This window comes from Notechis scutatus, chromosome 2, assembly GCF_049901735.1.
Source record: "Notechis scutatus isolate UNSWTSFEM ecotype Mainland chromosome 2, rNotScu1.2, whole genome shotgun sequence".
Taxonomy (NCBI): domain Eukaryota; kingdom Metazoa; phylum Chordata; class Lepidosauria; order Squamata; family Elapidae; genus Notechis; species Notechis scutatus.
The window spans coordinates 14,419,962-14,429,321 of record NC_142010.1 but is presented as its reverse complement, the minus strand read 5'-3'; the positions used below and the strand labels follow the sequence as shown (position 1 = coordinate 14,429,321).

Below are 9,360 nucleotides of genomic sequence, written 5' to 3'. Positions count from 1 at the left end.
TCTACAAATAACATTGTCTTTTAGTCTTCTCCCAGTTTAACCACAGAGACTCCCGAATATAATGTCTTCTAAAATACCCCTGTGTTTTAGTTCCTTTATACCATAGAAAAGCATGACACCCCGACAACAGATCATGTCCTTCTAATGTCAACAATCTAGTATTTCTTAATGTTATCCATTCCTTAACACACATCAAATTTGTAGCTTGGTAATACAACTCCCAATTAGGCAAACCAAATCCTCCTCTTATTCTAGCATCTTGCAAAAGTTTTAACTTTATTCTCGCTTTCTTACCTTGCCATATATATTTCAACACAATTTTATTTAAATATTCAAAGTAATCTTTTCCAAGCCTAATTGGAATTGTTTGGAACAAATATAAAATTCTGGGTAATATATTCATCTTGATTGTTGATATTCTCCCTATTAATGACAGTTGTAAATTTTCCCATTTCACCAAATCTAGCGCTATCTGCTGCTTAAGTTTGATATAATTATTCTCTTAGTGTACTGCATCTTGCTGTCAAATGTATCCCCAAGTACTTGATCTTATTCGTGACCTGAATTTTCAATAGATCTGCCAGTTCTTACTTTTGTCTTGATAGCATATTCTTTGTAAATATCTTTGTCTTATCTTTATTTATTTTCAACCAGCCACCTTTCCATATGTCTCTATCTTTTCTATCAATTTTGATGCTGTTTCTAGTGGGTCTTCTAAAATGAAAACCAGATCATCTGCGAATGCTTGCAACTTAAATTCTTCCTTTTTATTTTTCATCCTTTTTATATCCTTTTATTTTCTGATATTTCTGTTTAGCACTTCCAAGGTTAACACAAACAACAGAGGTGATAGTGGGCACCCTTGTCTTGTTCCTTTTCTTATATCAATTGACAGTTCTCCCTCTATCATTACTTTTGCCATTTGCTTATGATATATAGCTTCTATTGCTTGAATAATTTTTTTAGCAAAGCCCATCTGTTCCAGCTGTAATAACATGAATCGCCAATTCACATTATCAAATGCCTTCTGTGTATCTAGAAATATCAAAGCCATTTGTTTTTCAGGATGTGCCTCGTAATATTCCAAAGTGTCCAAGATTACTCTCATATTGTCTTTAATTTGTCTCTTTGGCAGAAATCCATTTTGATCAGGATGGATAAAATTATTTAAATATTTTTAAGTCTTTCTGCCAATATCGAAGCAAAAATTTTATAATCTGCGTTTAGTAAGGAAATAGGTCTATAGTTCTTGATTTGTAATGGATCAGCCTCTTTTGGGACAAGTGTAATATCAGCTTCTGACCATGATTTAGGTATCTTCTTCTTTAACATAACTTCATTCATAACTTCTAGCAATGGAAGGTTCAACGATTCTTGTAATATTTTATAAAATTCTGCCGGAAGTCCATCTGGGCCTGGTGCCTTTCCATTATTTTGCTTCTTGAGTGCTTCAGTTAACTCCATCATCGTTATATTGCTTTCTAACATGGTTTCAATCTCTTTAGGTATCTGGGGTAAATTAGCATTCTGTAAATACTGTTTAACTCTTTCCTCATCAATATTCTCTTGTGTGTATAGTTTCCCATAATAGTCTCGTATGATTTCCTTCTTCTCTTTACTACCATAGCAAACTTGGCCTTGGTCATCTATTAATTACAATATTTTCCTTGATTCTTTCTCCTTTCTCAATTTATATGCTAACCATCTACCTGGTTTATTTGCATCTTCAAAGTAGTTCTGTTTAGCACCTCTGATTTTCTGTGCTAATTCTTCTTTTTCTATTAGACCCATTTTATGTTTAATTATATCCATTTTTAACGTAATGTCCTTTTTCTGTGGCATTTTCTGTAGCTCTTTTTCAAGTCCTTTATACTCATCCTCTAATGCCTTAGAGGCTAGTCTTTTCATGGTATTTCTTTTCCTTGTATAGTCTATAATCAAGCCTCTGGCATATGCCTTCATTGTATCCCATACGTTCTGGATTGATGTATCTTCTTTTTTGTTTTCTCTAAAGAAAAAAGCCAGTTCTTTCTCCATCCACTGTGTGAAGTCTTTTTCCTATAATATAGTATTATTTAACGTCCATCTAGATCTTCTTCTTTGTCCTTTCCATTTAATTGTCATTGGATTGTGATCTGCCCAAGTACTTGTTTCAATATTTATTTTGTTGAATATTAGTTAACAATTCTGTTGACATCCATATCATATCTATTCTGGACCATGATAAATGTCTATTTGAGTAGAAGGTGTATTGTTTAGTTTAAGCATTTCTTTCTCTCCATGTATCTTTTAAGTTTATTTCATCTACCATTTAAAAAAAAAGATTTAGGGAGAGTCTTTCTGATTTGCTTTATTGTTTTCTGTGCTGTATAGTCCAGTTTATTGTCTACAATTCCATTAAAATCTCCCATCATAACTATATTAGCATAGTCCAGTTCAATTATTTTCATATATAATTTTTTATAAAATTCTTGATTGTCATTCGGGGCATAGATTGCAATCAGGAGTATTTTCATATTATTGTCCATTATTTCCACCATTAGTATTCTTCCATCGTCATCAGTATAGATCAATCTCACTGGGATAATATCTTTAATGTATAAAACCTCTTTTCTTGCATTGTGTCAAAGAAGTAAATATTTTCCCTAATTTTGGCTGTATCAACAATTGTTCATATTGCTTTTTGATATGTACTTCTTGTAGGCAGATTATATCAAATTTTAATTTCTCTAATTTATGGAAAGTTTTCCTTCTTTTAACAGGCGTGTTAAGTCCATTTATATTAATTGTAATCAGTTTTTTCTCTTCCATGGTTACATTTTGTAGTTAGGTTTAGCAGCTCTCATAGATCTTGGTTCATGTTGTTCTTTGGCTTCCACCTTTCCACCTACTGCACCTTCTTCTTTTTCAGTTGTCATTTGGCAGTCCTCTTGGAATTCAATTAGTGAGATTTCTTTTTCTGCCTCTTCCTCTTTCCCTCCAAAAAATTCTGTGTAAAATGATTCAGCTTTTTCAATTGAGTCAATTCTATGTCTCTGTTCTTGCCATGTGAACATTAAACCTTCCGGAATCAGCCATCTATAATTTACCTCTTTTTAAAGTAGCATTTTGGTCAGAAATCGGTATTCTCTTCTCATCTCTCTCACTCTTCTGGGTACTTGTTTCAGGACCACAATCTCCTTGTCTTTATATTTCAATGTTTTCTCTCTTGCCACTTGCAATATTTGCGTTTTAATGGCTTTCTTTGTAAATCTGATGTGAACTTCTCTTGGTAAGCTATTTCTCATTGCATATCTTGTGAAGACTCGATAAATCTCATCTATTCCATCCATCATCTTCTCTTTAGTTATTTCCAAAGCTTCAGCCAAAATTTCTATCATTATCTCAGCTAGGTTTTGTCCCTTTTCTTCCTCTATGTTTTGGAATCTGAGATAAAATTCTGATTTGTCCATCTCCCATCTCAGCATCCCATTTTTATCTTGTTCAACCACAGTTAATCTGCTATCAATATCTCCAATCTTCTTATCTCTTTGTTTATCTTCTTCAATTTTTTGGAATCTCTCATACTTCATCATCATTTGTTGAATGTTCTCCACCTTTTCATCAGTTTTCCCTGTTCTTTGTTCAATGTTCTCTATTCTCTTTTCAATATTCTCTGTTCTCTTTTCAATATTCTCTGTTCTTATTTGAATATTTTGAATTTCTTGCATAATCATCTGCAGGGTCACTTTTTCTTGTTCTTTTTCTTGCTGTAACATTGTCTGTATTGAACGTTGTCCTCCAGATGGTGAAGAGAAAGAAGTAGATGTTGAGGAACCAGGGGCTGTTAGTTTCCTACTTATTTCGGACAATTCAGAATCTTCAGGTTCTTCTAAACTTCTAAATGCACCTGTGAAATAATCAATTGCAATTCCAAATAAAAATAGTAGGAAAAAAGAAGCCAAATAGCAACAACAATAATAATAATAATAATAATAATAATAATAATAATAATAATAATAATAATAATAATAATAATAATAATAATAATAATAATTCAGGTTCTTGTATACCTTAATCCAATCGATTGGCTAGATAGCAGTAAAAACTCAAAAATGGAAGAAAAGACCATAAACACACACAAAAAAGAAAAAATTGTTAAATCCTAAAAAAGGTGGAAAGCAAAAAGTAGAAAACTAAAAAAGAGAAAAGAAAAGTTCTTCAGGTTCTTCAACACCTTAATCCAATGAAGAAGTCTCAGGTATAAAAGGATGCACAAGAGGGAAAAAAAGCCACAAAAATAAAAAATAAAAAACCAACATGGAAGGTAAATAGAAAAAAAATACAAGGGAGGGAGAGAGAAAAAAGAAAAGAGACTACTCCCTTAAAAAGAAAACGAGGGAAATCGTTAATACTTTTCCTTTTCCTTTAAAATAAAATGCAAACGTAAAAATTTAACTTCAAAAGACAAAAAGAAAGACAAAACCAAGTTCCAAAAGGCCAAAAATCTAAATAGCTATTACGAAAAGAAAACTGATGAGGAGGGGTGGCGCAGCTTAGAAAAAATAAAAAGAGCACACTGCACCTTGTTTGATTATCCAAGGCTTTTGTTAAAATTTATAACTCTCTTCTCCAGAGTCTTATCACCTTTTTTTCCTTTATAAGCTTCAACACCAGACTCCAGCTGTTGATAGAAACCCAGAAGAGCACCTGCAATAATACTCTCCCATGCACTTCCCTCTATCTTATCAAATAGCAATGTCCTTGAAAAGAAGTCTCAGTTCTTTCTCAGCTTTGTCTGGTCAAGAAAAAGAAATAGAATATTTCCAAGCCTCTAGTTGGCAGTGTTACAAAGTTTCTTTTGCTTTCACTTTCCCCCCTCCTTTTCCAAACAAAATGTAATAAAAATTAATTAAAAAGGGAAAAAGATATTTTAAAAAAATGACTAAAAGGAAGTCTCTAGCCCAGAATATTATAAGTCAAAAAGGAGAAATAGAATAGGTGAAAGAAGAGAAAGAAAAAAGAAAAACCAGTCCAGTTTCAAAATATAAAATCATGTGTAGAAAATCCAGCAATGAGAAAAAAATATATATAAAGATATTACTTTGACATTCCTGTTTAAAATCGCTGCTTAATCACTTCTGTCAAAACTTTTACCGATTCTTTCTTTTCCTTAGGGTGTCCTTTCAAATGTTAAAATAAAGAAAAAGTTCTCACCAAACCCGGCACACTCTCTCTTTCCGTTCTCTTTTGTTTCAGAGCTGTCCCAACTTCAGCAGCTTCAATGGCTGCCTCTTTGCCGCTGGCAAAAAGAGCTTCTCCTGGATCTACCAGGGACTTTGCGGTATCCCTGGGATTGACAGGATGCGCTCTTTACTTTCACCGTCTCTTCGGGATGGTTTAGATCCGATTGGACCGTCCAGGAGCAGTGATCTCAGACCTCCAAGATCGCATGCCGTATCGTCATGACGCCAGCTCCGCCCTCTCCTGTTCTTTTTCAACTTTCTCTGCCTGTCATTATAGAGGAGGGAGGAAGAATAAGCCAGGAATACGTAGAACATATTGGGAAAAGAGTAGCAGAAACCCTGGCAAATATTACCATTTGGTAACAAGTGAGATACAGTCCTGATGAGGCCTGGGACCAATCGGAGCCCAAGGGTTTCCCAAAAGCAGCCTAGAGTTTCAATGAATGGAAGAATGGAAGTCTGTATCTGCCCTGTTGGGTTGCAGAACCAAACCAGACGGTAATAGAGTAAATAAATAAGGAAGGAAGGAAGGAAGAAAGTAAGCAAGCAAGCAAATAAATACATAAATAAACAAACAAACAAACAAATAAAGGCAAAGATGTGGAAGTTCTCCCAGGAAAGGAGCGGAAAGCGGAGGAGAAACCACCAAACTTTGTTCCTTGATCAGGGACAAAGTTCAGGGCCCCCTTTGCTAGAAAGAGGGGGATCCTTCCTGACCCACACAGAGAAGAAGAAAGAAAGAAAGAAAGAAAGAAAGAAAGAAAGAAAGAAGAAAGAAAGAAAGAAAGAAAGAAAGAAAGAAAGAAAGAAAGAAAGAAAGAAAGAAAGAAAGAAAGAAAGAAAGAAAGAAAGAAAGAAAGAAAGAAAGAAAGAAAGAAAGAAAGAAAGAGGGAGATTCCTTCCCATTTGTTTTTGAGGAGCGGGAAACCTGGAGGGGCTTCTTCGTCCAGACGTGCAGAGCCAGGGCGACGCGTGTTTCAAGGAGGGAAACTGAGTTTTTGTCCCATGAAGCGAAGCGGCACCTTTCCCCAAGAGAGCCGGGCAGAGGATTCCCCCAGGAAGGGTGGGGGAGGGGTGTCTGGGGGGGAGGATCCGGCTGGGCTAGGAGGGATCGATCCTCTCCGCCTCTTCCTGGTTCAGCTGAGGGTTGTCCGTGGTTTTCCTTTGGATTGGGGGGTGCCTGTCTGGGACCCCCAAGTCCTGGCTGGCTTCGGGGCTGCACCCCCTTCTCAGCCATCGCAGGAACTCTTCCTTCTGCAGAGTCCTCCCATGAAACGAACGTGGGGGGGAGGCGGGGGTGTCTCGGCCAGGTGCTTCCAGTTCCAGCCCCAGAGGAGGGATCTATTGGTGCTGAATTGGGGTCGATGAAGCCTTTTTTTCTGGGAGTTTTGAGTGGGGGAGGGCAGAACAAACAGACGCACCAATGGGAATCTTCCCAGCGTAAGCATCATCAGTCTCCGGGCAGGGTCCTCTGTGACTTCACCTGAAGGAGGAGAGAATTCTGCCTAGAGAAGGAAGGGGAGAAAGTGGGAGGGGGATCCATTCAGTCTCCGGAGCTGAAGGAGGGGTGGGGGGATTCATGGCAGGCCCGGAAAGGAGCCTCCACTTTCTTTGCGCTCTTTACAGTTCTCAGCCAGACTTTCCTCTGGGTGGCTGGAGGGGTGGACTAGATGTCTGTTTAGGTTCCCAAAAGCGCCCCCTCAGAGGGAAATCTGATTTTTTTTAATAGTCTGAGTATCTTAAGGAGGGTCTCTGGCCGCTGTAGGGTTCCAGTGCCCCCCCCCCAGCAGGGATCCAGATTGAAACTCTCCCCCCCCAAGAGCTTCCTGGTCTCCATTGATATGCCCCCCCCCCCCATTGAGTGAGGCGCGTGGCTTTTGGGACGACCCTGGGGCTGCTCTCCCTATGGGACATTTTCCCAAAGTGGGGGGGGGGTCTGAATTTCTTCTGCCCTCCCCTCAGCCTGGAAAAACACAATCTCCCGATGGGAATTGGAGGAAACAATTTTCTCTGCTCCCCCCAAAAACAGGGCCACTTGGTGGTTCTGCAGGAATCGGAGGCTGCTCCAGTTCACCTTGCAAGCGGTGGAGGGGGGGGCAGTTTTATTTTCCTTTTTTTTTTTGTTACCTCATAGTTTATATTCCTTCAATTCAGAGCGAGGCTATGAGAGATTTTCCTCCCAGGGAATTCAACAAAGTGGAAGGGAGGGAGGGAGGGAGGGAGGGAGGGAGGGAGGGAGGAAGGAAGGAAGGGAGGGAGGAAGGAAGGAAGGAAGGGAGGGAGGGAGGGAGGGAGGGAGGGAGGGCGGGAGAACCGCCGCCCCCACTCCACGTCGGATTGGGGGGGAGGAGGAGGACAAAAGGAATCCCACACTCCCCTCCAGGGCTGACCTGAACCCCCCCTTCACCTGCGGCCCCCACGTGACTGAAAAGATCCCACCTCCCACTTTCTCCGCTTCTCTCTCTCTGCGCTGAACTACCGTCTCTTGTGGGTGAAGTCCAGGGAGATTCTGCCAGGACACCGATGACGCTGCAGAAGGGAGGATTCCCATTGGTCCTTCTGCTTTTCTGGGCCCTCCCAATTCCGAAATCCGAGGAAAACTCCTCCCTCCCCCATCCAGACCCCCACCCTGATTCCGCCTCTGAGGCTGGGAGGCAAAGTCCTGATGATTAAAGGCGGGGATGGGGGAGCAGATGCCTCACTTTTTCCAAGGACCGAGAGGGAGGGAGAGGGAGGGAGAGGGAGAGAAGAGAAGGACAGCCCGGGAAAGAACCATAATATACAGGATTAAAGGAAGGGAGGTGAAATCAGAGGGGGGAGGGAGGGAGGGAGGATGGGAGGGCCCTTCAGAGGCTCCTCCTCTACCCTCCCATCGTTCCCGAATTGTGCCGTGAAAGGAATCCGGAGCCACCAGGGAGAAGCCAAGTAGGGAAAGAGGGGCTGGAATTCCTCCCAAAACCTCCTTCTTCAGATTAAATGGCCCCCTTGGGCCTATGTGAGAAATAAGGGGTGTTTGGGGGGGCACTTACAAGGTTTGCCATCCCTGCACAAGGCCCTCCTCCTGGAGTAGCCCCTCCCTCCCCTCTCCCTTCTCCTCCTTAGTCAGCCCATCCCTCCACTCCCCCCTTTCACGGACCCTTCCCCTCCCCCGAGTTAGCTAGAAAGAGCCTGGAGGCTCCTTTCTGAGAAGGACCAGCCCCCCCCCCCAGGCAGTTTGACAACCTAAATGGACATCTAGTCCACCCCTCCGTGCACACAGAGGAAAGTGTAGCTGAGAATCGTGAGGAGAGCAAAGAAAGTGGAGGGTCCCTTCTGGGCCTGCCATGATCCCCCCCTTTGAGCGCTGCAGCCCCCCACCGAAGACTGAAGGGATTTCCCCCTCCCACTTTCAGCTTCGTTCTCTGTCCCTGAACGCCCTCCTCCCTACTTTATCATAAATTATCAGAGGGGCGAACCTTTTTGAGAGCGAAAATTCACAAAAGATGGTCACACTAGAGGAGTCGCCGCTTATGGCAGTGTCATTAATCACATGTCACCCAACCTTTCCCGGTTCCACGCATGTAAACATCGTGACATTTGAGCGAGCCTGCGATGGTTAGGAGACCAATGTCCATGCAGTCCCTGCGGCTCAAGGCCAAAGTCTGTAGCCCAGTCTTCTTTGTCCCAGAATGCCCTTCCTCCCACTTCAGGTAAAGTCACAAAGGATCCGCCCGGAGACTGATGACGCTACAGCAGGGAGAATTCCCATTGGTGCTTCAGCTCGTTCCGGCCCCTCCCAGCTCAAAAGTCCAAGAAAAATCCTTCCTCCCTCCTCGACACACATTCTTCCTCTGACACAGGCACATACACGTGTTCATTTCATGGGTAGATCCTGCTGAAGGAAGAGCTGCTGCACTGGATGACAAGGGGGGGAAGAGAGAGATAGAGAGGGCAAGTCAGGGTTACCCATAGACCCCCCCCCCAAACGGGAGAGAAGCCCCGGAAAACCTTCCGCTAAACCAGGGAGAGGTGCCGCTTCGCTTCTGGGGAGAAAAAGGCGATTCCCCTCCTTGCTCGGAAAGTCTGGACGAAGCGGCTCCCGCCCCTCCAACCCCCCATTTCTTTCCTTCTGTGGGTCAGGAGGACCCCCCTTTTT

General features: G+C 41.8%; 2 protein-coding genes across 2 annotated transcripts in view; one reads left to right on the top strand and one right to left on the bottom strand.

Moving 5' to 3' along the window:
- The window catches only part of LOC113427353 (uncharacterized), a 256,359-nt gene that overhangs the window by 58,550 nt on the left and 188,449 nt on the right, over window positions 1-9,360 (top strand).
- The window catches only part of LOC113429654 (uncharacterized), a 219,888-nt gene that overhangs the window by 200,326 nt on the left and 10,202 nt on the right, over window positions 1-9,360 (bottom strand). The window lies entirely within an intron of this gene.